Raw genomic sequence first — 6,754 nt, 5'->3', positions numbered from 1 at the left:
TTTGATATTTGATTAGTGTCCTCTCTCTGATAGTTCTTGATTCCACTTGGAGATTGATGATCTCTTACTCATCCCTGGGCGAATGCAGAGAGGCAAGTGTCACAGGAGAAGTTTCTAGAAGATTCCATGATCCTCCACCTTATAGATTGACCCTGCCATTTGTCCACTCTCACCCATCGCACCCCATAGAAGGGTTTTTCAAGATGCATCACACCTCCTGTGTGTATTTAGGTGGGATGCAACGCACTTTGACCATGGAGCAGGTGAGATGGTCTAGTTTTGACCAATTCTGAGCAGTTTTTCATGGAGAACTTCTGGGAGAAGATGTAATCAGTTGACCTTGTTCTTTTAGAGGTTGGAACAACACTTTTAGGGACTTAAGAGCCCTTGGTTTATGGACATTTATGATTGGGGTTGCAGTGCCCAAAAATGTCTATAACAGTTGCCCCCTAAAGCATGAGGTCGTTAATCTGTTGATGTCGGGTGAAATGCTTTATCATGAGGATCTGAAGTTTTTTCAAGCTGGAAGGCGACCTGTAATAAGATACAATACAATACATTATCTTCATAATATTTTCATGATCTAGTTGAGGTGGGCATTCCCATGCTCAACTTTATAAATTCATTTTCATGTACATAAGACAGACAATCGTCTGAGTGTAGACTGATGATTCTGGTAGAGCCATCATCCCTTAGGTTGGATGATTATCTGTGCAGTAATGATGTACATTTGATGTCTTTATTTTCCTGAATATATATCGCAGCCCGGATGGATGAAACTAGATCCGGGGTCTTCAATCTCGTTCGATCTTCACTCAAAGTACAAGTCGATCCATGTGAGAGATGTTCTGGAGTCGAACATGGAAAGACATCGCCTGATTACCAGCCAATGATGTAAGCTGTTAACAGGTGCGAGAGGAATCACCGATAATGATGATGACCCTCAAGGTACTACAATACAATTCACGTGGTGTGAATAAGGGACTTGGTGTCGAACACCACGCAAAACCTTTCGGTCCAAGGCCATTGATGTAAACATGTTGCCGAAAGTAAGAAACTTGCCATTGAGGCATGCAAGCTTCAAAGTACTGAAAGGGTTGTTCCTAGATCCACTTCTTGGATAATGAGATGATGTCGACAAGAAGCGATCCATCATAGGAGGGCCTTAGTGAATCCCAGATCAATGGCATGGAACGGAGCAAATGATTTTAATGGAGGTGAAAACACTTTGGTGATATAAGGTTCAGGGTGGTGGTCATGAAAGAATGGAGTGTAAATGTATTGCAGTGGGTGAGACACAGGTGAATTCTCTGAGCGACTTCTCTTGAACATATCGGCGACACTGACATGATGGATCGGTAGCATTAACCCAAAATATGGATGGTGTGATGGAACCATGGTGATGTGACCAGTGAATGGAACAACCCAACCTGACTCGGATGCGGAGTGAAAGTGTCATGTTCAAGAGCGACTTGCTACCGATAAAGTTTCTTCCCAATTTTTCCCCAGTAATTGCTGACCAGTACCTCTTTAGTTTTGTCAAGATTGAGGAGGATAACATATGCTTGTTCTATAATTTTCCCTTCGGGCAAACCCATCGCTATGTTTTAACGAGCCTAGCGATAGTGAAACTCGTTCTTGTCTGTATGGACAAGTTTGTCGCTATTCGGTTTTAACGAGTTTAACGACAAGGATAACTCGATCCTTTTCAATTTTAGAGAGTCTGAAAAAGGGACGTAAAGAAAAATCCAATAATCCTTTTTCATCATATAATCCCTTGAGTCTGAAAAAGTATAAAACAATACAAGAGGGATGAATTTTTGGTACTTTTAACGAGCCGAAAAAAACAAGCGCTCGATCTTTTTGTGTAATAATCCCTCAAGTCCAAAAAGATTAAAATCTAAAGGAGGGATAGAACTTCCGGTCCCTTTAACGAGCTGGAGAGACAAATGGCTCGGCAATCGTTTCATATTTTACGAGTCAGTTGAAAAGAGCTTAAAGGAGACCCATTTTTTAAAGAACGAGTGATAAATTCGGGTAGTAGTTGATTCCAGGTAAGGTTTGGAATTTTGCAATCACGGCAGTGTCACAAGGATGGCTAACAGGATCACTCTTCGCAGTTGTTCCTCAAAAAGGGTAAACAATCAAATGGAAGTGAATGATCGGCCAATACAGAGTGGAGGTGATGATGATAACACGACCAAGGCTTCAAAGGCTGGTGATAATACATTCACGAAGGTTATTTACCGGAAATTGGTTCATTTTGTAATGAGCTTAAACTCTAGGGGAACATTTTTTCATTGCTTATGTTTATTTTTTAATGAGCTTGAATTCCGCGTTAAAACTGCTCGATATAATGGTCATTTACCATTGACAACTTTGTTCTTTCAGAGGTTGTACTGCCTGCTCAATTGCTTCATCCAACTAGTTAGAAACGAACAATATATGTCTGAAAAATGAGTTAAAACACTAATATTTCACTTGAATTACGTGAAAAGTAATTTGAAAGTGTTTTTTACCTCTCATTTTACCATTTCATTTGAACTTTGGTTTGTTGGAGCTTTGGAGGTGCTTCCCCCCTTGATTTTCACTAGTTTATTCCGGGAGATTCTGTGGACGATTCTCGACGCCGTCTGGACTAGGTAGGAGCTAAACCTGAGCTCTTTAATTTCATTCTTTCCTTTTTGCATTCTAAGCATGTTTTCTGTTTTTTCCGAGCCTCTGGGGTTTGAAAAACTCGCCCTGGCTCCATCGAACATCTTCTACATCGAAAGGTGCGATGCATGCTGGCCTGGCCATTGGCTAGTCAGCATGCATCCCACCTAGAACACTGCTGGGGGTGGGATGGGGCAAAGAGGGCCATTTATGCACAGTTTTTCATGGAAATTTTTGCCTGTTTTTCACCAAATTAGGATCTTGAATCTTCTCTTGTTTGTTTCAGAGACTCATTGGAGCAAAATTCCTGTTACATGGCGAGAACGTGAGGATGAAGAAGAGGAAATGCTTGCTTTACATGATCCGGTTACGGTAAATGCACTGCGGAACTGTGGCCTATTCAAGTTTTTCCTCATTTCTTGCATGAGGCAACAAATCAGCCTGCTGCAATATTTTCTCGATGCATGGGATCCTACACCCAGGTGTTCCAGATTAGGGGCAAATCTATCCCCTTGACTGTCATGGACATCTATTTTTTGACTGGCTTATCGAGGCGGGGTGCCCCTATCTCATTATCAGGTTCGACCCATGGGGGTGAATCTGTGAGAGATTACATTCGCAGGTATTGCAGAGAGGGATCTCAGCCAAGTAAGGATGGCAAGATCATTATCCGAGATGTCATTGACAGGTCTCTGAGGACCATTCTGTTCACTTTTGCTAGACTGGCTGGTAGTGCGGCACTTCACGTGGCCAACAGGTCTTATATGCAGTACGGCTTGGAATGCCTTGAACCAAAGGTGTTCAACTGGTGTGATGCAGTACTCTCTGTGATGAAAGAACGACTGACCAAGGTGAAAAATGGAAGATTGAAGAACTTTGGATATGGTTCTATCTTGACAGCTTTCGCCTTGGAAAAGATCCTGCTGATGCAGCCACAATATGTTTCACTTGGTTTACCTCCATTGACTGAGCCACGAATGTAGAGATGGGTCAACCTTATGGCCAGACATGATGGTTAGTCCCAGATTTCCTTTTCTGATACCTTTTTTGAGTGGTTCAACCATCATGAGATGGTTTTTTCTGAGTATCCATATGTCGGTATGGATTTCCGGGGTGATCCGGATTTGGTAATACCTGCTGGCGAGCAATGGGGTGTCATCGGTAAATTTTCTGACCATATCTCTGTTTATCGTTTCTTTTTATAATGTTCTTGTGCTTTCTTCTATCAGGACTAATCAAAACTCATGTGCTCATGCAGATGTTGGACCAGTTCGACCAGTAGTACGCCTGAGAGTGCCAGCTGCCGCTCCAGCAGGAGAGGGTGCGGGAAGGGCTATCCTTCGTGACCTCGATGTGGTCGAGACTCTTTCAGCATTGCAGGATCAGGTTGAGGGCCTTACTCTTGGTATTTTGGATGTGAGGACTGATGAGCTGCCCCTGAGGTTGCAGCGACATACTACTGGCGTGCCGAGTCGGTGGACTAGGCTTTTACGCATGATTGCACAGGTGGCGACTTGTTATCACCAGCATCATTAGACTAGGGTGCCCCCTAGCATTTTGAGTTTTGGGTCATTTGACCAATTTTTTCTTGGTTACAGAACATTATGTGTAAACCATAAACAAGTATACTTATATTTTTGATTTTCAGAGTTTTATTTTGGTTAAGTTACATGATCCTGATGCAAATATTGATGAAATGCTTCTTTTTATAAATGTTGCAAATGTCTATCTAACACATAATTTGCCAATGAGTTTTTTAATGTGTTTAAGTTTCTGGAAATATGCTGATATTGAATCAAATGAAATTGTCTTTCCAAAATCTTGACCCTTAGGAACATACGATAGATAGCTGGATTTCGGATGGAGTAGATACCAGTGAGTTGTAGTATGACGAGCTGTGAGTCTAGCCTGATGGCAAGTCGGCTTATGCCATGTGTGATGGAATCAGAGAGAAGTTCTATCAACGTGCTATATTCAGCGATGTTATTTGTTGACCGACCAATACATACCCCTCTGAAACTTACTAACTCGCCGCTTGGATCAAAAATGGCCTAGGTCGCAGAAGATAGGTTCCGCGAACTACGACTCGCTCCGTCGGCATATCCAACGAAAGATTCCAATGGGTCCAACATCTGTGACAAATGTAAAAAGTGGATTACTTGACCAAAACAATTACTCTTAGCGAAAACAAAAATGTAACAAAAGCATATAGGTTACCACACTGAATCATGCGTAGTAACGCTTAAGGTACAACTCGTTACGGGGTTGCGCCAGTGGAATCCCGTCATAATCCATTAACTTGTAGGCTCCTTTTGCTAACACTCGCTTAACAATATAGGGGCCCATCCATAAAGACTTGAACTTACCTTCTCCCAATTATTGGATTCCTGGTCATAAAGTAAGACCAAGTCACCTTCTGAGAAGACACGGGGTTTGACATTTTTGTCGAACTGCGCCTTGACTCATTTCTTATGGGCTTCATTAGCCAAAGCGGCATCATGACGGGTTTCATCCAATTGGATTAGTTCCAAGAAACGAGCCTCCTCTTCTGAAGTTCCGAGGAGAAGGTTGACTGCGAGTTTGAGGGACGAGATTTCACACTGAACTGGTAAGATTGCTTCTAGGCCATACACCAGTTGAAAAGGTGTAAACCCAGTTGCATTTCTTATCGATGTTCAGTATGCCCACAAGGCTGAGTATAGGATTAGGTGCCAACTCCTTTTGTGGACTCCAATCATCCTTTGCAACATTCGCTTCAAGACTTTGTTGATTTCTTCAACTTGTCCATTGGCCTGCGGGTAATATGGAGTAGAGCTGTCGTGGGACAAACCTAATTTGGCAGCCAATTTGACCATCATGTGATTGTGAAAATGTGATCCATGATCTGTGACTATAGCCTGTGGAACGCCGAATCTGGTGACTACATGATTGAAAAAGAAAAGGGCAGCTGTTTCACCAGTGTTATCTAATGTAGGCATTGCCTCGACCCATTTGGTAAAATAGTCTACTGCGACTATGATATACCCATGCCCCCCGGTCGAGGTGGGATTACATGTCATGAAATCGATGCCCCATTTGGCGAATGGCCCAACAACAACTATCGGTTGCAGAGGTGTGGGTGGTTTTCTGGTTTTGCTATCGAAAATTTGACATGCATGGCAACTTCTGACTGCGGTTATGCAATCTTTGAACATTGTTGGCCAGAAGTATCCTGCTCGTAAAATTTTTTGTGCTGTAGCGTAACTAGATTGATGCCCCCTACACGCGCCTGAATGGTAATCATTCAGGACTTTTTCGGCCTCCTCATGGGTGACGCACCTCCTCAGAATTGTATCGACACCACGACGATAAAGTGTATCACCGACGATCATGTAGTCTTTTGATTGGTATCGAATATGTTTTTGTTCCGAGCGAGAGGTATTAGACCTATATTTTTGGGTTTGGAGATAGATGATTATATCTCCATACCATGGATTGCTTGAAGATATTAGAAACAAAGCTTCATCCAAAATGGTTTCTTCGGATGTTTCATCACTGGACGACGATGGGAGATCGCATAATAATTCCGCGAAAACCAGGGATTTCTTTGATTTGGATTTTACGAATTCCAGATCAAACTCTTGAAGAATTGCTATCCATTTTGAATATTTTCTCCCCAGCAACTGTCGCGACAATATATAAGTCATGGGGTTGCAATCTGATAAAATGGTAGTTTTTCGAAAGAGGACATAGTGTCGAAATTGCTGTATCGCTTGAACAGCTGCGAGAGCCAGCTTTTCAACATAGGAATACTTGCTTTCTGTATCATTTAAGTTTCTACTTAAGTAATATATAAGATGTTCAATTCCGTTGTCTTCTTGAACTAAAACCATTGCGATGGTTGTATCCGTTGTAGCCAGATACAGGTTAAATTCTTTTTGGTAATTAGGAGTGTACATTAATGATGCTTTCATTAGGGATTCTTTGAAAGCATCAAAGGAAGCTTGCACAACCTGATCCCAGACAAAGTGTACTCCTTTTTTCAATAGACGTGTATAACCTTTAGCAAGTTCAGCGTAATTTGGAATGAACCTCCTAAGAAAGTTTGCTTTCCCTTGGA

Source organism: Pinus tabuliformis, chromosome 9 (assembly GCF_031772625.1).
Source record: "Pinus tabuliformis cultivar Carrire ecotype Pingquan chromosome 9, CPIR1, whole genome shotgun sequence".
NCBI classification, from domain to species: domain Eukaryota; kingdom Viridiplantae; phylum Streptophyta; class Pinopsida; order Pinales; family Pinaceae; genus Pinus; species Pinus tabuliformis.
This window is presented reverse-complemented; position numbering follows the sequence as displayed.